We start from the raw sequence: 21284 nt of genomic DNA on the forward strand, positions 1-21284 counted from the left end.
ATCTATAGAAATATAAGAAGAATTTGGGGTTTCTACAATATGCCCCAACATTGGCAACACTCGATATTATGGGAACTCCAGTGAAAGCATCAAGTTGGTGCCTCTCAGAGCACTTTTTGACTGCAGTAGGGAGTTTCTTTTATTGGAGCATATGGGGGAACAGTTCTCAAGCTGCTCTTTTCTGGAATATTTGGAAATGCCTTTGCTGAATAAGCTTTGTTTTTTGCATCAGTTAAGATACATTTCCAACAATCTCAAAGGAGGCACAAATGAAGTATACTCACAAATACTGACCAATGTCAACTTTGTTGACATTTGGGGAAAAGCCTAATGTTGCTCCAGCATGTGGGCAGAATATCAAATATAGGGACTATAGTGATTTAGAGACAAAGTGTTATATTGTGCATATCGGAACCATGCTTCCACTTGGTTTCAATATACTGTGTGGAATGTTAAAAAATCTTCAGTTACTCAAATTTGTTTTGTCCATTTTTGAGAGGAATCTCAAATTGTTCCTTAGGTCAAAGCAATTTGTCAAATTTCTTAGCATATCAGGCCCTGCACTAATACTTCTCTAGTATGGGTCTAAGATTTTTGAGACTCGAAAAATAAGGGGTTTTGGGGGCTAGAAGTTAACTCCTTAGGTTCTCACCTCACTCTTCTCTAGTATTTTCACAGAAAACTTAAGGAGAAGACCAAAATTGATTCCATGTATGGTCATGGTAAAGCCCTACAGTTATGTAATTTATGGGTGAACATGGAGTTCAAATGAGCAATCCTCAGCCCTTGGGAATGAGAGAGACTGTTCAGGATAAGTCTTCTTGGAAGAACGCCTAACCCGTATCATAAACCTCTCTATTCTATCCTTGATAGTTGTTCCCACGTCAGAGCCATCCTGTGTCGTACCTCCTTGTTTGGGATGGCAGATAGGGGATGGTTTTTGGGCCTGTAAAATAACACATGACCATTGCCTTTCTTTTGTATAGGGACTTATTTCTATAGGGAAAGTGAAGATAAATGAGAAAGGAATTATAAAAACATGATAGTAGAAAATGATTAATGTTCTTATCTTGACATGTGTAGCATACAAATGAGAATGCTCCAATTGTTCTCTCTTTAGACTTGCTAGAGTAAGTGAAAATAGCTAGCATTGTAGGGTGACATGGAGTGTTGGTAGACTGAGATGAGCTACACATGGATCACATTTTGACTCTATAATACATCTCGGAGTTCTCTTGGAGCTCAACAGGATGATCAAGATGCATATCATTTATGTGCACATTGCTAGGACAGTGGTCACAGCTATTGACACCTGCCTTTGGAAGCCCAAAGGGTAGTAAACCACATTTTAGCAAACGCTTAATTCAGCTTAATAGTGAATTCAGCAAGAAAACTCCACACACTATTGGAGCTAGAGTGCTCCTACTCCACACATTGACACTTGGCTCCAAAGCTTGCCGTTCCTTTCAATATTTCTTTAGATTATAGAAATATGTTTGAGATTGGTTACAAATGGTTGTATTTGAGTGATTTTTTGTGACATAAGTGATTGAGAAACGCACAAGGGCCTTGACATGTTCATTGCTGTTCTCCAACGAGTTGTAGTGTTCGAAACTGCGAATAAATACTTCAGCTTGTCAAACCCAAAAATGACAGCAAGCATTTGAACCGATTTTGCGGAGCATTTGTTGAATAACTCTCTTGCATAGTTTCCATGCAATCCCATGTTGTTCCTCTCACAAGTAGGGGGTTTTCTTGTGATGAAACTATAAATGTGCTGCTTTCTTTGCGACAAAATTGCCTAGAAAGTGCACTAGGCTTGAGATCTCGAAGAAGAAGAAAAGATCTCAATCCACAGTGTTGTTATGACCTGTTTTTATGATATTTAGCTTTAAAAAAACAGCATGTCTTGTTGTATAGTTATGAGGCTACTTTATGGAATCCGGATGTCAAGAGGAGAAAAATTGATTGTTGTTCACACTCTATCTATGTTGTAAGGTCATTCCATGGCTGAAATCTGTAATTTTCTGCAGTAAGAAAGAGAAGAGTGACTGTCTCCAAACTTGGGTTGCTCTAAATGAGAGAGAAGAGTTCCCAAATAGCTAAGCTAAGCTTTCCAAATGAGTAATCAACTAGCTGCTGCTTGATTATATTATGCTTTTATGAAGGGCGAATTAATGAATTAGTCATTACTCATAAGTGAGTTGCTTATTAAACAAAACTTTAGCTTAGGGCTTGCCTAATCACTTAAGTGCTCTATGTGAGCTGCTATTGGGTGAAACTTTGAATGTAACTCAATTCTAAGATGTAAACTTTTCATTTAATGATAGTTTTACATTGCACCTTGTTTCTTTAGCCCTTACCATGTACCACATGGCTTGTACACTTGTGTACTGCATACCCTAGTGTCAAATACTTTCTTGTTGGTGCAATAATCACTGTGTCCAGAGCTAGAGGCACTAGAATAAAAGTTTATTTTAATTACAAATCTTCATGAAGTTTAATTAAATCATTAATTTAATTTCTCATTTTGGTGGCATAATTTTCCTCACTTTTTCTTTGAAACATTGCAAGTGATCCTGATCGCATGTATTTAAGATCCACATGGCATACTAAATGACCAATATAATGTATAATTGCTCATACATGTTTCCAAGTAGCCAAGTACGTTGCTAGTGTTTATACTACCAATGTACAAATATCCATACATGTTTTAATGTAACTAAGCACGCTACTATTACACCATATTCTAGCAATGTAACTTAAAAAAAAAGGATAGCAGTTATTGTATTAGTATACAATCAATTAGAATTCTACAAATCCATAGCTATGAAAATGGTACTCATTACATTAGAAAATACCCAAACGTAACTGTAGAAACACAGGTGTCTAGTAAGTTTATCATAGAAGTATTTGTATGAAATTTTAAAGATCTTCAAATAGCCTCTAGATACGTGAACATAGTTATACTAAGCAAGTAGAAGTACCATCCCTCTCTTGAGCATCATGCACTGCTCCAGATCTACGCTTTGCGAAGCGTGATTGAGCTTGGGCCTCCAATTGAAAAGTATCAAGGTAAGGTTGTAACGAATGAGGTGATTCTATGAAGTTCTCCTTCTCCATCCATTTTGCATCAAGAGGTGCATAGTTTTGAAGCTTCACCAAATAGTAACAGAAGACTTTACCCTTGACCTTTCTTTCCTTTCCTTTTGGATATGTGCTTAGGAACCAAGATTTCATTGAGTTCCTCAATCTTTGGCTGCATCTCATCATTGATATCATTAGGCACATCACCATGGAAAGGCCTAAGACTCACATGAAAAGCATTGTGAATCTTCCAATGATCAAGTAGCTTCAACTTGTAAGCTATCTCATTGATTCTTAGCAACACTTGGAAAGGCCCATAATACCTCATGTTGAGTCTAGGGAAAAGACGCTATTTACTCTTCATTTTCTTTAACTTAGTCTTTTCAAAGCATAATAAGACCTAATCATTGTGTAAAATGCTAGAGCTTTGTAGTGACAATTAAATGCTTTCTTTTCCTTTGCTTAGTCTTTTGTAGAGCTATCTTTACTTTAGCAGAAGCTTCATCCAAACTATTGACATAATTGTGGGCCTCAAAGATCTTGTCTTTTATATGCAAAATGGGTGGGAACTTTTCCCTCCCTTCCACAATCTCAAATGGTGCCTTCCTAGTGGAACTATGCACTGTGTTGTTATAAGTATATTCCACAAGAGGTAGAAATTGTTCCCCATTTAGAAAAATAGTATTTCAAAAGATCTAAAATAGTAGCATTGCTTCTTCAAACTCCCCATTTGTCTATGGATGAAAAGAAGATGAGAACTTAGGGTGGTACCCATATTCTCAAAAATGCCTCTTCAAGAGAGACTCATTATGCAAGGATCCGTGCCATTCACAATAGACTATGGCATGCCATGATATTTAAAGATATTCTGTATGAAAAATCTTGCCATGTGATCGGCAATTATCTTTTTCCATATCGTAATGAAATGAGCATGTTTGCTAAACCTACAAATAGTGGTCCATATGCATCATTCCTTGTAGGTGTCTCATGAAGATGAAAGATAAAATCCATGGCTATGTTGTTCTACGGTCTTTCAGGAATAGGCAAGGGCTGCAACAAACCTAGTGCCTTTTGTTGGTCAAACTTGACCTTTCGACATACAATATATATGCACACAAAGTGATTTATATTAGTCTCAAAGTTGGCCTATAAAAGAAAATCTCAACAGCTTTCACTGTAGAATCAATTCCATGATGCCCTGCACACGAAGATGCATGACTTTTAACCATAACCTTGGCTCCTAATTGCTTTCTAACACTTAATCGACCATGCATCATAAGAAATTCCTCTCTAAGAGTATAGTGCTCATAGTGCTGAGCATCTTATAATAGATCATAGACTCTAGCGAAGTCTTGATCCTCTTGATAATTTGTTTTCATCTCATCTAACTCATGATTATATGCTATAGACATTGCTGAAACTTGTGGTTTCCTAGACAATGCATCAGCCGCAACATTCTTTTTATCCTCCACATGCACTATCTGAAAGTGGAACATGGATAAAAAGTTGGCCCATCGCATATGAGTCTCAAACAACTTAGTCCGAGTGAGAAAATATGGCAAAGTATGATGATTTGTTTGTACAACAAAGTCAACCCTTAGTAGATAGTTTGTTTAGTTGGAAAGAGTATGACTTATCACTCTAAGTGATGAGGGATATTTTCACTCCTCGGTATAGGGAATCTATTTCGAAATTTGTTTTTGTTCAAGGTGCGGTGATCAATATACATTCACCATACTCCATCCTCTTTTTGCACAAGGAGTACAGGTTAGCAAAAGGGTGATGAATTGGATTGAATCGACTCTTTTTCTAACAACTCATTTACTTGATTTATTATTTCCTATTGTTGGGTAGTGTCAGAGTGCAGCGATGTGGAAGCGTGGGACCAAGACTGAGAGAGAGAGAGAACGCAGAGAGAAGAGAGATAGAGAAAGAGACAGTGGAAGATGAAGATTTGCTGTATAAAGTGTGCTGTATACAAAGATATGCAGATATGTACACGGGCGCAGTGCGCGGGACTGCGTGTCTCCACCTGGACGATGCAACCTGCTGTTCACCTCGAAGTCCGCTGCAGTTTGCACGATCTCCAGCCTGAAATCTGCAAACAGAGATGTAATCTGCACGAATCTCCAGCCTGAAACCTGCGATCAGAAGTGAGAGAAATAGTGTAGAACATCGGCTATAAATAGCCAGGAAATATGCGCCAGAAAAGACAGGTCGGCTGCATTAAATGCAGCCGATTGGTGCAGTACAGTCGAACTTCTGCGTGGCAGTTCGACTGGTACGGCCAGGATCTGACAGACATTGCTAACACCCCCTCTCAGAGCCTGGACAGGGCAGAAGCCTGAGGGATCTGGCATGTCTCCGAAGTGGAGCCTGGGGAAGTGCCTTCGTAAACAAATCTGCAAGATTGTCCTCCGTCTTGCAGTACTCCACAGCGATGGTCTCATCCAGAAGCTTCTCTCTGATGAAGTGATATTTGATCTCTATATGCTTCGTCTGGGCATGGAAAACAGGATTCCGTGCCAAGGCAATGCAACTCTCATTGTCGCATTGTAGTAAAGTAGGACGAGTCTGGGGGCAGCCAAGCTCCTCCAATAATCTCCAAGCCACACAGCCTCACATGTGGTGGAAGATGCGGCCCGATACTCCGCCTTAGTAGATGAAAGGGCTACCGTGGGCTGCTTCTTGCTACTCCATGAGATAACACCTGTACCCAAGGTAAAACAATAACTTGTAGTAGACCGCCTGTGGTCCACATCACCAGCCCAATCCGAGTCGCTCCAACCTGCAAGTACAAGATCTGAACCACCTGTGCCTGCTGGATAATGAATCCCTAAATCAGATGTCCCCCTCAAATACCAAAGTATCCTCTGGGCAGCGTGCCAATGCACCGTCTGAGGTTCACTCATGAACCTCGCCAAGAGACCAACAACAAAACAAAGATCAACACGAGTGTTGAGGAGCCAAATCAACGATCCAATCAATTGACGGTAGCGGGAAGTATCCGCCATGGGAGAAGCTGAATGTGAAGTGGCCTTCCAGTTCGGATCCATAGGAGTAGAAATGGTCCAACAATCCTCCATCGCAAAAGAAACCAAGAGCTCCTGTACATATCTCTGCTGAGAGATGAAAATCCCCCTCTGAGACTGATAAATCTCATGGCCCAAGAAGAAGTGGAGGAGACCCAAGTCCGTCATCTCGAACGCCTGATGTAAAGCTGCCTTCGTCTCTTTGACCTTTTGTTCATGATCACCTGTGACAATCAAATCATCTATATACAACACAAAAAGCACACAACCAGCCTTGTAAGTGTGTGTATATAAAGCTGCGGATCAGCCTTGGAATGCTGATATCCCAACTGTGACTGACGGAACGAGTCAATCTTCTCGTTCCATGCACGCGGAGCCTGCTTGAGGCCATACAAGGCCTTCTTCAACCTGTAGAATTTCCCATCAGAAGATCCAAAGCCAGGAGGCTGCTCTACATAGATCTCCTTAAAATCACCATTGAGGAAGGCCGACTTCACATCCAACTGGTAGACAGGCCATCTCCTATGGCCAGCCAAGGCAAGAACAGCTCGAATAATCGCCATACGAGCAGTGAGGGCAAAAGTATCATGACAGTCAATCCTTGGGCGCTGAGCAAAACCTTTAGCAACAAGGCGAGCTTGTGCTTGTCCAAAGAACCATCGCTAAGGTACTTGGTCTTGAAGACCCATTTGACGCCAATCACCTTCTTATTCGGTGGGCGTGGCACGAGATACCAAGTGCCATTCCTCTCAATAACCTCCAACTCGGCTTTCATAGCTTTCTTCCATGGTGCAGACTGTAAAGCCTCCTTCACAGAGGTGGGCTCTCAATCTTGCATAACACGGGTTATCAAACAATAGTTAGAGCAAACAAGCTTCGTAGAATGTGCCTGGTGCCTCCGTGACCGCCGCGGACCATCCTGCGGTTCCCACTCCTCAGGGACCCCCTCGATCCCTGAATCTCGGAGTGTGTCACGGGCCCAGCGAGGAGGAGGCCGGACCTCTCCTCGTCTCTCTCCATCAGCTGAAGACTCTGGGATATCCACCGGTGGTAACTCCTCGGGGGTGACTGGTGGAACAATAGACTTTGTATCGGAAACAGAATCAGAATCAAAAGGCGTTGGCTCCAAAGGAACTGTCTCGGGAGCCCAACTCTCCCCTGGATCTCCAAGAATGGGATGCTCCTCACCTACTGCTATGGCCGGAACCTCCACGAACCGCACATCTTGACTGGTGTACACATCCCGCTTGACGGGATCATACAAATGATAGCCTTGGGACTGAGAGCTGTAGTGAACGAACACCTGTCTTCGGGAAGCTGCTTCAAATTTATCACGATGAGTCTTGGGAATGTGAACATAGGCATCACACCCAAAAACCCTGAAATAAGAAACATCGGGCTTAGTCCCAAAGTAAGCCTTAAAAGGTGCCATCCCATCAACGGCCGAAGTGGGGGATTGGTTAAGGATGTGAACTGCAGTAGCCACAGCCTCGGCCCACAGAAACTGAGGTGTCTGTCGGTGCTCCATCATGGTGCGCGCCATCTCGATCACACTTCGGTTCTTCCGTTCAAGAATGCCATTTTCTTGAGGAGTGTTGGTGTTAGCAAACTCCTGGTGAATACCTGTAGCTGCACAGAAACGAGCAAACTCATTAGAAACAAATTCACCACCCTTGTCGGATCGCAAGGTCTTCAATCGCCGGCCCGATCGGTTCTCCTCAAAGAGAAGCCAATCCTTGAAGTGCGAGAAAGCTTCCGACTTTAATGCCAAGAAATAGGCCCAAGTCATCCTGCTGTAGTAATCTACGATCAACATGAAGTAGGAGCTTCCTTTCAAGGACTCGTTCCTCATGGGGCCACACAGATCCTTAGATACAAGCTCCATCGGTGAAGTAGACCGCCGCAAAGCTTTGTTGGGAATCGCATCCCTATGCTACTTCCCACGAATGCAGGAGATGCATGGCTGCTCGCAACCCTCGAACAAGCTGTCCATGTGACGCTCTCCGAAGATAATCATAGTTGAGGTGACCAAACCGAGCATGCCATAGCTCTGACTGTGTCTGAGAGGTAAGAAGAAGAGTAGGGAGAGCGGTAGAAGACGTGAATTTGTAGATTTCGTTCTCCTCATATCCTGATGAGAAAACCTTCCTTGACCCACGATCAAGGACTCGCACCGAATCACTGTCAAACTCCACCAAAAGTCCAAGCGAACAAATCTTATGAACCGAAAGTAGATGATACCCCAAACCTGGCACATGCAAGACCTCTAAGGTATGAGTACCACCACGTCCATGTGGAATAAGTTGCATCTCACCCCGTCCTGCAATAGACACCGAAGAGCTATCTCCAATGAGAATCTGCCCATGCGAAGGTCGCAATTGGGCAACACCAACTGATGAAGGAGTCATGTGCCGGGAGGCACCACTGTCAACGATCCACTCTCGAGCTTGGGAAGCTGTCATCGCAGCATCAGAAGCATTTGGTGTAGAGTTCTCAATAACAGCTAGATGAAGAAACGCAGCTGATGAGGGTACAGCCACCGCTCCAGAATCCTTCGTGTCCTTCTTGTTGGTGTCCTTCTTGTCTTTGTCAGGGCAATCCTTCTTCCAATGGCCAGTCTTACCACAAATATGGCATGTGGATTCTTTTCCTTGTCTTTCTTGGACTTGTTGTCCTCCTTCTTCTTCTTTTGGTCCTTCCCCTTCTTCTGAGAGGCTTGACCTGTCAAGGCTTCCGACTTGGAAGCATGCTGTCCCTTCAGTTGTTCCTCTTGGTCCAAGACCATAGGAACCGACTCTTCCCACCGAAGAGTAGACTCTTGCCCCGAAGCAATAAGGGCGGAGTAGAAAGCATCGAATCGTGGCGGCAACTGGGACAATAGGGTGATCGCCATGTCTTCGGAGGAAATCGGCTTCCCCGCATTCTGAACCTGCATCTGAAGCTGTCTAAGCTTGTTGATGTGCTCCCGCAGCGAAGAAGACTTGTTCACGGTTAAGGTCCGCATCTGCACCTCCAAAGAAACCCGCTTCATAAGGGTCATCCAGTTATACATCTGATCAAGCTCCAGCCATATCTCCCGAGCCACCGTCAAGTGCCCGATGTGGGCTATCACGGTTGTAGTACAAGACAGAAAGAGAAAAGAACGAATCCGGGCATTCAATTTGTCCCAATGAGATTGTGCCTTGGCCAACTCCGCACGAGCATCGGAAGAGAGTTTGGACTCATCTCTCAATGAGGGCCGGTCGATCTCCTCCTGTACAAGCTCCGCCAAATCGTAGGACTCAAGGATGGCCAACATCATCACGCGCTAGATGCGGTAATTGTCGCCATCGAGCTTTTGATCTGCGGGAAGAGCCGGTAAGATAGGCACCTTCCGGTCCATGATCTTCTGGAACTCCAAGTCAATCTCTGTAGACATCTTTACCTGTAATGCCTTCACAAACGCAAAAGCAGCCCCCTTTGACTGTGAAAACGCAGCCTGCTAGGGCTCTTTCTTTTGTGTCCCGTCTCTTCTTCACCCGCCGGAGGCAATGAAAAAGCAAAACCTGCACTTGAAAATTGAAAACTCAGCCTTCCTCTTTAAACAGCAGTAAACAGCAGCAAATCCACCAACTGGACTCCTTTTCCGCGTGCCAACGCTCGCTTCAGCCTTGTTCCGATGCGCAGCCCTCCCACTCGCCCTCAAACGCTGGAAATGCAGCCTTGTGTCGCGATGGAATCTCCTCTTTAGGTTGGTTCTTCACTCAGTCAGCCCTTCTTCATTGCTCTGATACCATGTTAGAGTGCAGCGATGCGGAAGCATGGGACCAAGACTGAGAGAGAGAGAGAACGCAGAGAGAAGAGAGAGAGAGAGAAAGAGACAATGGAAGATGAAGATCTGCTGTATAAAGTGTGTTGTATAAGATATGCAGATATGTACATGGGCGCAGTGCGCGGGACTGCGTGTGTCCACCTCGACGATGCAACCTGCTGTTCACCTCGAAGTCCGTTGCAGTCTGCACGATCTCCAGCCTGAAATCTGCAAACAGAGATGTAATCTGCACGAATCTCCAGCCTGAAACCTGCGATCAGAAGTGAGAGAAACAATGCAGAACATCGGCTATAAATAGCCGGGAAATATGCGCCAGAAAAGACAGGTCGGCTGCATTAAATGCAGCGGACTGGTGCAATACAGTCGGACTGCCACGTGGCAGTCCGACTGGTCAGTCCGACCAGTTTGACTGGTCAGTCCGACCAGTCCGACTGGTATGGCCAGGATCTGACAGACATCGCTAAGAGGAGCACTTACTCTATAGGCTGGTCTGTTTGGAGGTGCAGTACCAGGCATAAGATCAATAGAATGATCCACTGGCATTTTAGGTAGTAATCATAGTTGTCAGGTACGAAATGTGTGATACGGTACAGTACGATAACACACGGTACTAAATGGTACCTTATGATTTATAAAGGTATGGTATGATATTAGTTAAAAAAAAATCAACATGATTTAAAAAAAACCATAAATCATTAAATGATAAAATACATGTTTAAAGTGGAAATAGCAATTTCATTACAAAATAAGATGAACACATGAGGGTGGACCATGACCATTGCGGTCGCATGGGTTGCGCAAAACATACTATATAACTACAGTCTAATACATAGATGTATGATAGTCCATATATGATGCATCATAGTGACATCATGCATGCAAATACAATGATAGTAGGTACAAAAAAGAGAGAGACCTATGAATTAAGATGAGGCATCACTATCATGATCATCACAACCATCAGAGTGCTTATCAAGAGAGTCTGAAGATGACTCCTTGGCATCGGATGATGACACACACTTATACTGATCGTTACTAATGAGGTTACCATCATCATCAAATGATGGCTCCCTAGGTGGCGGCTGTGTTGGCAAGGGGAGGATGTCATCATGAGGCACGGGATGTGAGCTACTAGACTTCGCCTTATATATGTCTCCAAGCCACTCAAACCACTCCTTCTCGATGTTGGAGGGCACCGAATGACACTGCCCCTGCTACCATCTACTCAAACTCCTCACCCATGAGCATGCTAACTATGAATGCCATGAGTATGTGTTGCTATAAGCTCTCTCTAGAGATTTGTAAAAATCATCTCCTCCTCGTCCACCTCTTAATGTATACTTTGAAGAGTGTCACTCATCAACTTTAATGTATCAATATTCACCCATACAATGCACATAAGATAGTAAATGCTAAAGTCTAAATTGTAAAGTATAAACTTCAAAGTTCGAAGTTTCAAACAACAAGTTTTAAATTTTATGGTTAAGTTTAAACTTTACTTGCTTCGGACTATCCATGTTCATCATAGCCCTCATGATGTGTAAGTTAGTGCTGCAATAGACTAGCCGCTCTAACTGTTGTGTGCTAAGACGATTGTGAATCTTCGTGTGAATGATGAAATAGACACTTCAGTTTCTCTCACATGCACCCAAAGAGGAATTGTGGGCAAGGACTCTCATGCTAAGGGTTGAAGCGGTCTCCAATGCGTATCTAAATTTTGGCTACCAAAATAAAGGCTTCATAAGTGTTTCTCTCCTCTAACAAGTGGGAGAAGCAAAAGGCACTTCAGTTTCTCTCACATGCACCCGAAGAGGAATCATGGGCAAGGGCCCTCATGCTAAGGGCTGAAGGGGTCTCCAATGCGTATCCAAAGTTTGGCTACCAAAATAAAGGCTTCACAAGTGACTCTCTCCTCTAACAAGTGGGAGAAGCAAAAGCCACATGCTCTCTTTGATCTGCATAGTATCCTAGATCGTCCAGCGCTGCATTGTGGCCATCCACAGGAACCACACGAGTCAAATAAGCAAGCTGGTCCAAACAGAAAACTCTATCATCCATGACCGCCAATGAGTTGTAAACTGGATATACCAATGCGGTAAAACCATGGATGGGCTTATGTATCCATGCCCATCTTCTCTCTGCTATCTCTAAAACATGTGCACGCTAAGTCTCTGTGATCACTGAATAAGCACATGCCTCTACCAATGCTGCTCTAAAGAAGTGAATGAGAAGGCTCATGGTGGACCCCTTGCAATCACTTATACGTAACACCCTATAAAAGGAAGTTATTCCAATGACAACGACACAGACTTTTTTGCTAAAACTGCTCATTAAGGCACAATCGCTACATGGCTTTGGCCTCCTCTGTCTCATGCTCATCTCACTCATTCCATAGAGTGGACACCTCTGTTTGGTGCAAGGTGACCGCACCTCATAAAGGCGCTTCAGCAATAACCACATTTAAGAAAAGCGAGTTGAAGAAGGATTCTTTAACTCTAGTGTACTATGCTCACGATACATCACAAGTACCTTTACCTTTACCATGAAGAATGTGACAATGGATGTAGCTTTGCGGACCACCCTCTTCATCCACTTGAGCTTACCAATATCCTCCATGAGCAAGTCCAAACAATGACTTGCACATGGAGTCCACACAATCGAAGGAAACTCGGCCTTAAGCAAACGGCCCATGCGTCGACAATTTGATGCATTGTCAGTAACAACTTGCACCACATTCGAGGGGCCCACCTACAACCACAATTTACAAATTACAAGTAACAATACTTGGAGGTTAGAGAGAAAACGAGAGTTGAACCTTGTAAGTTTCAACTTTCAAGATTCAAAAATGAAGAGAGATGGTGGTTGGTTCTCGGGGGGAAAGAGAGAATCGAGATAGATATGAGAGATAAACTGGAATAGGGAGGTAGATAGTTATGCATAAATCAATTATCATAATGAAAGAAAGTGAAACAAATTTAAGAGGCAATGTATACATGAATGATAGATTGGTGAATGTGGCGGTAGATGAATGTGCCCATGTTTTCCTTTTCTTCTTGCCGGTATCTACGGCCCGCAAAAAGTAAGTGCCCAGTGGACATGAGACGAGTATGTTGATGATGACCCATTTCTTACGATCTCTCCATCCGTGGGTGAGAATGGAGCAACCATATTTTATCCATGTGGCTGAATAGGATCAAGAGCTATATCAATGCTCTCCTTCTCTTCATCAATCTTTTTCGTCCTTATGTCGTTGTATGTGACATCGGTCTATCCTTCACATGGACCCACCTTGGCAATGGCTTTTATAATCTTTTGTCCTCATGTCGTTGTATGTGACATCGGTTGATATTGGTCCATCCTTCATATGGAGCCTCATTGGTAATGGCTTTTATCATCTTCTTCCGTTGGTCTTGCTTTAGGACATGGAATGCAAGATTGCATTCAATCACCATGCGTGCAATTTCAATATTTGCAAGTCGTTGCCTTTCTCTTAGAAAGGCAACCGATCAATACACATGATTGGGAGCTTGAGAGAGAGAGCGGATTGTCTCTTCGGTGCCGCATGAGTCTCCACTCTGTCTTTTAACGGAGTCGGATGCGGATGTGGAGGCCCCACCAGCGATGATAGAGGCCTCTCTTGCATTCGTTGAAGATACGCCCACATTTGATACTTCCTCATTAGGAGGTATAGGAGTCGGTGCCAATAAGCCACTTCCTCCTTCTCTTGTGGATCATGCTTTCATCTTGGCGAGAATCTCATCTACAATGTTTTGAGGGATCTCCTTCCATGCAACAACTTCCTCCCGCCCCCCATGTTGAAAAGATGTTGGAGAAGCCGGGTTGCACCACTTGTAGAGCGCTTGTCGCAATACTTGCATGTCCAATGGTAGGAGTTGGACTTCTTTGTGACCCTCTCCACATGGATTGCATGCAAATTGAAGGCCTCGTGCTTCTCACGAGTCATGATGTTGGTGATAGGTGGAGAGAGAGAGAGAGAGAGAGAGGGTTGGGGTAAAGTTGAAAGGGCAAGAGTGAGAGAGAGGGGATGGGAGATGAGAATGGCAAATGCTTTGATAGGGTGCAGGAAAGACCGGATGGAAGATGAAAATGGCTAATGCTTGCTAAATTGGTGTGGAAGCATGGAGGAGAGGAGCACCTTTTGTAGATGAGATAAGGGTTAAACAGTCAAAGACAGTTGCAAGTTGGATGGAATCCAAGGAGGGCTTGAGGGTGGGGGAGAGGGAGTGCATAGTTGGAAAAGGGGGTGAGAGGAGGTATCCAAGGCTTCCCACCCCCTCAAAAGTGCCACACAGGTGGAGCGCTTAGGTCAAAAGCGCAAGTGGAACGTGGGAGGATGCGGCAGATGCGGTGGCTAGAAACGTCCCATCTTCTTGTACGAAACTATACGGTACGGATTGTATGGTATGATTAGTTGCGTACGACATAAGAGGCAACTATGATAGTAATTTTCTAGGTAGGTAATCAAAAAATAATCTTGGAATTCTTTTAAGATTTTGTCCACCATCTTTACTAACACCTTTAGCAAAAACTAAGTACGCGGAAAGATGATTTTTCATTACTGATGAAATTGTTGAAGCAAACATGGGGACTAGACTCTCCCTTTAGCTTTACATCAATAACATGTTGCCTTCTTTCATGAATGAGAGTGAATTTCCAATTATATACATCAGTCATTGCATGCACTCTATGACATCATGGAATACCCAATAGGACATGGCAGTCCTCCAATGGCATAATGTGAAAATCCTTGCTGTCCACATATGACTGCAAATGCATTCGAAGTTTCCAATGATAGGGTTGACCGGTGCTGCATGTCCAAGACAAGCCAAACTAGCCTCACCCATGGGACCCATCTCATAATCTCTAATGCCCAGCTTGGTTGCCAATTCTAGGGAAATGAAGTTGGCATGAGCTCTTGACATGTGTATCAAAGAAAGCTAAAGCATGCTGATCCCTCACTTTGACCGATGCATGGCATAGCTCTAAAGCATCTTTGTTTGGTTGCTCACCCTACAAGATCAAGTACCAATATTACCAATCTAGCAGAAGTTTTATGCTCCTTGCCTTTATGATTCTTATTGTCATCTGTATGGTTTTTAGACATACGTTTTGGGCATTTACATGCTATATGCCCCTCTTGTTCACAAACATAGCATTTGTTTGCATCATACAATGCCTTTCCTTCAATAGCTTTCTTAGCATTAACAAATAACCTTTTGCCTCGTTTGCCTTTTTGAAAGAATGGCTTTGACTGATTTTCAGTATGTTGACCCTTTTTTGAGGATGTAAACTTGCTGCCCAAAAATTCAGTCTTGTTGCCCTTATTTTCAGCATTGTCCTTTGAAGCATCTTTGCTGCCCTTAAATCTTGTGACATGTCCTTTCATCAATGCATAAGATGTATTTGCATTTTCAATCAATTGTGCTATGCTGGTCACTTTTGTCTTGGTGCAATAGTCATGGATTTCTTTGGGTAGGCCACAACAATAGGTCTCTATTTGCTTAGCCATTGTGACCTCACAAAAAGAGCTAATTGACAACAAAGCTCCCCATAATTTATTTGTGTACTCTTCCAAATTAGCACAATGAATTGCATCTAGACTGTTGTCACATCCACTTCAAAAGTGTTTGTGAGCCATTGAGAAGAGAAAACTTGTTTGAATTGCACTTGCCTTGCATCAAAAGGGTTTTCCACCATTGAAGTGCGTTTCCTTTTAAAATAGTGGTTGCCTTGTGCACTTTTGAAGGATCGAAAAAATTTCCCTCAGAGTAGGCCGCATCAAATTGTTGAATGAAGGTCAAAGCCTTCACGTTATCCTGCATACCATTAAAGATTTCAAATTTGACTATTGCCCCACCTTCTTTGTAGTCTTTAACTTTACCCAAAGCAGTCAAATTATCATACATGGGTGGCTGCAAAAATGGTGGTGCTGGTGATGCCATCCATTACTGCATTTGCATTTGACATATGCCCAGTAGTGCCTCCCAACTGACCAAACATTCCAGTTTGCATACTTGGCTGCATACCAATGTTACCATACATGCTAGTGCATTTGGGGCTGCATTGCCTCATGATAGTTCATGTGAACACCTAACATTGGTGGCTGAAAACTAGTTGCATTTTGGATGCCAAAACTGGTGGGTGTAGTGGCATGCATAGCGTGAGACAATGATCCATCCCCAAAATAACTTGGATGCGTAGATGGTGGAGAAATTGTTGGCTGTCCATGGGGAATGTGCTACACATTATTCCCTAATGGATAATCATGTTGCTGAACTGGAGTTCCCTACACATTTGGCATTATAGGTGCAGGTGTATGCAATATCTTTGTCTGAAAAGTTTGTTCATGAGCCTTACTTGGTTGTTTAAAATGCAAAGCAACTTTTTTTTCTTTAACATCAGGTACTGACAGCATAAATTCAGCAAATTGAGATTGCTGAATTAACTGTTGCAAGTTTATAACAGCACTTGCTAACCATGCCAAAACATTGCATTTGCTTTGTGAGCACCTTGGACTTGTGGGATTACATGTGATTAAGCTACATGCTCAGTGATCACATTTATTGCTCTCTCTACTAAAGCATTTTCAGCATTTGGAGACTTAAAACCATGTGTTGAGCGCCTTTTAAGAGGGGTTTCCTGTTCCTCACTCATACTACCACTGTTGTGTGACATCTTTTACTGTTTGTCCCTTGCTGTACACTGGTTTCAATGAGTATAAAACTTGTTGTAACTGAATTGCAGCAAACCAGAATGCATGTGTTTGCTCCTTGAGACAACCACAAGCTCACCTCCTTTAGAAAGTTGGCGATGTCCGGGCAACGGAACAATGAAACAAGCGTTTGTAAGGCCAAAGGGTAGTAAACAACATTTTAGCAAATACACATTATTTAGTGTAATAGTAAATTTTGCAAGAACACCCTACACAATTGGAGCTAGAGTGCTCCTTCACTACACATTAACACTTGTTGGCTCCAAAGCTTGGTGTCTTTTTCAGTATTTTTTTAAATTACTAGAATATGCTTGAAATTAGTTATTACAGATGGTCGTATTTTAGCGATTTCTTGCGATATAACTGATCCACGGGTGCACAATGGCCCTGATATCTTAATTGCTGGTCTCCAATTAGTTGTAGAGTGTTCGAAATTGCAAATGAATACTTTAGCCTTACAAACCCTACGAATGAAAGCAAGCATTTGAACCCAATTTCGCGGAGCATTTGTTGAGCTAACTCTCTTGCATAGTCTCCATGCAGTGCCATGCTGTTCCTTTCATAGACAAGGGGAATTTCTTATGATAGAACTGTGAGAATGTCATTTTCTTCATGACAAAATTAGAGAGAATGTGTACTAGGTATATAGCAACCCAAATTTAGAGGCATCTACTCTTCTCTTTCTTGCAGCAAAAAATTATAAATTTCAACCATGGAATCAACTTACATCAGCAAGCAATTTTTCTCCTCTTCGCACAAGGTTTCCATTAGGCAACTTCATAACTCCATTTACAGCAAGATATGCGCTTGTTTTTTAGCTAAACATTAGTGAAAAATTAGAAAAACTAGAAATCATTGAAAATACATAAGAATTTGAACAATTCCAAAATAATTACAAAGTCTCCATTAAAGAAGTAAATGATAAATTAAATATAATCATTCAAAAATTGGAACAAATAACACAAATATTCCCTCAAACATCAAATATAGGAAGAACTCCTTTAGAGTCATCAACAAGATCCTATTATTAAATATGCAGATGGACAATGAACAATTCAAGCAAATGGTCGACGACATTGTTGAGCATATCGTCATCATCAAAAGATATATACGAAGGACATTCTACAGCCTCCGACATGGTGGAAATGTTGAAGTCTTTCAAGAAATAGAAATGGAAGTCGCTCGAGAGATAAATGTTCGAGTACGACTTATACAAATGTTCTGGAAAACTATAGCATACTCAGATTTTACAATGAGCCACTTATTCAATATACAAGAACTCAGGACAATAGAAAGATGTAAAATCATGCGCCAAAGAGCTCATGGAAGAGCCTAACTATCTCTTTGATTCATATCAAAGACACAATGTAACGCGTTTACAAACGCGAATAGCCCATGAATATAACCAATGTTTTTCTGAACAAGGAAGCTTTCAGCCTTCCTATCATAATATAAATAATCTCATTTGGTATCTTGCCAATTTGACTACATTCGCTGGTTATATCAATAAGACTATAAAGGATTACATAGATCCGAGAACATTAAGAAATATAAAAAATGAATTAAGAAATGATTACATAATGTACAAACTCACATACGAAAACCGAAGAACTCGGAATATGATATCATATAGAGATCTATATGTGACCTTACCAGGACAGAATTAAGATGGATAAAACTGATTCTGAATCCGAAATGGAAATAGAATATTTAAGTGAACAACTCGAATCTATATATCTTAATGAAGGCAAAACCTTCATGGATGAATCTCAAAACAAGAGGGGGAAGGATCCACTCTTACAGGCACTAGATAATATGAGTATAGAAGATTCAATCTCAGCAATTGAACAGCTATGAAAGATTAACCGAAATTCCTTCTGCAGGAACATGGTTAAATCTAGACTGTGAAATAAATATAGAAAAAATAATAGAAACATGGGTAAAGAGCATGAAACATGGCTTAACCACAAAGAAAATAGATATAAAGGAAACACCATCCTTTATCATAACTTCATTCCAAGGAAATGTAGCCCACTGGTGGGATCTACAAACAATAGAACAAAAGAATGAGATAAAGACTGGAAATAGCCTAATTCCAGAAATAAACGAAAATGAAACACACGGAAGAATTCTAGGAAGGTTTGAACAAGCCATCCGGAAGGAATTCCAAGGTGAAGATTGGGATGCTCACAGAGAAGAAGAATTAAAAATCGCTAGAGATGAAGCATACAATAATCTTCAATTACTAAAGATAAGAACCATGTGTGGATTTAATGCTTACACATGTGCATTCTCTAAATTTTACTATCAAGGTTTAGGTGACGAACGCCTAAATAATGCCAAAGAACTATATTTCACAAAACTACCTTACCCATATAATCAGAGATTATCTTAGGGATACAAAACCTGGTTAAAAGAAAGATCTGACACTCTTGGTGCCAGAATAAAATATGCACGGCAAAGTATAAATACCTGGTGCAGGAATACACAACAGGAAAGATTAATAGTAAAACATGTAAAACAAGGGTTATGCTGTCCTACAAATAGTCAGCAGCTCATATTTGGTGATATAAGAAAGCCATACCCAAAAAAGAAATATAAGAGGAAATTTAATAGAAAATATTACCCTAAGAAAACATATAAAAAATTTATTCCTAGATTCAAAAATAAAAGGATACTAAAAAGAAGACAACAACCTAATAAAATCAAAGAATGCAAATGCTGGTTATGCCAGGAAAAAGGTCATTACGCAAACGAATGCCCGAAAAGGAAAAACAAAACAGCATTAAACATGCTGTATAATGAGTACTTAACAGACTACTCCTCCATAGACACGGAAGGAGAAATATATTATATAGAAAGTACTAGTAATTCTGATAATGAATAATATTCAGGAATTGCAACCACTTCATTTAGAAGAAAATGAAGATAGTAAAACCTTTGAGAGAGATATTATTTTCGATAAAGATCTCTTTAAAAGGATATCCAAAGACAAACCAAAAGATACATCAGAAAAAGCGTTTGTTAGAGAATGGACAAAGCTCTTCAATCGCGAAAATATAATATACTACGGACTTAAGGTTCGAGAGCAATCAATTGATGTAGCACATACCAAAGGTAACATCAATCTACCTTTGTTATTAGCTAATGACATCAAAGAAAACTTATAACATATAAATGACAAAGATAGAAAGAAAATTGGATATATACATCTTGGAGGTGTACATATAATAATAAAATCTCACTACAGAGCAGGAATAGACACACCGCTAAAATTGGCGATTCTTGATAATAGAATTATAGACAGAAGAAATGCCCTATTAGGCATTATGCAAGGCAACTTAGCCTATCAACAATTGGGATTCTATTTATATCCTAGATATACCATAAGCATGCTAGATACAAATATAGATAGCACCTTAACACTAGCTTATAAATTTGAAAATTACAAAATGTTTCAACAAGGAACAAAGCCTTTCAATATACATTCTGCAATAAGCTATGCGCTTACTAACAGCGTACATTCATTAAAATTCAAAGATAGAGATATAATCTCCATAGATCAGATTTATTCTTCCTTTGAAGAAATAGAGATGCCCAGCATCGATAGACCACTATTATTGGATAACGAATGGGATCTAGACCTAACGGTTAAACCCACTTCGTCAACCAAAATAGATGAACCTAAAACATACATTGATGAAAAAGGTTTCTTAAAAAGAAACCCTACCATCAAACAAATTACCGGGGGTGATGATGAAGAAAAATTGATCACTCAAAAAGGAAAACAAATAGCTGAAAATAGTCAGCCAATAATCAATAATAAAACTACACACTTCAGAATAGCTGGAGAAATATTCAATGGCCAACATTGGAAAGAAGCATTGCTCCTGATAGATACAGGCGCACATCAAAATTACATTAATAATGAAATAGCCAATAATTTGACAAAAGTCAAATTACATAAAGAATACGAATATGTTCACCTATGGACAGGAATATCTGCTAAGGCTAAAGAAGCCGTAGAAGCAAGACTAAAAATAGATAATCAAATCATTGACCTTGCTATGATGATAGACCAAATGCTAACAAAAGATTATCCAGTAATACTAGGAATGAAATTCCTAGAACAAGACTGTCAATACTATAAAATAGAAAATGGCTGTTTAACCATTCAAATCAAAGATACTATAATCAAGACATATAAAAAATAATGCTTAGAAAAGTCCATACACTTTCTTTACAAAACAATATATATATAAAAATAAAGGTTTGTACTAAAGACATAGAAAGAGAATTTGACGCCTATCTAGATAATGGATCATTTATATCCACATGTAAAAAAGAAGTTATACATTCAGAGTCATGGCTCAAAGATGATAAATTACAAGTTATAGGTAAGGATATGTCGGGACATGAAACCGTCTATAACCTTATATCAAAAAACTTAAGAATCATAATAGAAAATGTAGCAATAAAATTGCCCATAATATATCAAAACAACAAAACAGGTGTAGATATCATTCTCGGAAATGACTTCTTCAACTTGTTCAAAGAATATAGGCAAACTATGGATACTATTACATTAATTACACCATGCGATGAAATCATAAAAACTAAA

General features: G+C 40.9%; 1 protein-coding gene across 2 annotated transcripts in view; it reads left to right on the forward strand.

Annotated features, from left to right (window-relative positions):
* The window catches only part of LOC148014867 (uncharacterized), an 83158-nt gene that overhangs the window by 40217 nt on the left and 21657 nt on the right, over positions 1–21284 (forward strand). The window lies entirely within an intron of this gene.

This window comes from Lygodium microphyllum, chromosome 24, assembly GCF_053477565.2.
Source record: "Lygodium microphyllum isolate KBCC chromosome 24, Lygodium_microphyllum_v1.1.10, whole genome shotgun sequence".
Lineage (NCBI taxonomy): Eukaryota > Viridiplantae > Streptophyta > Polypodiopsida > Schizaeales > Lygodiaceae > Lygodium > Lygodium microphyllum.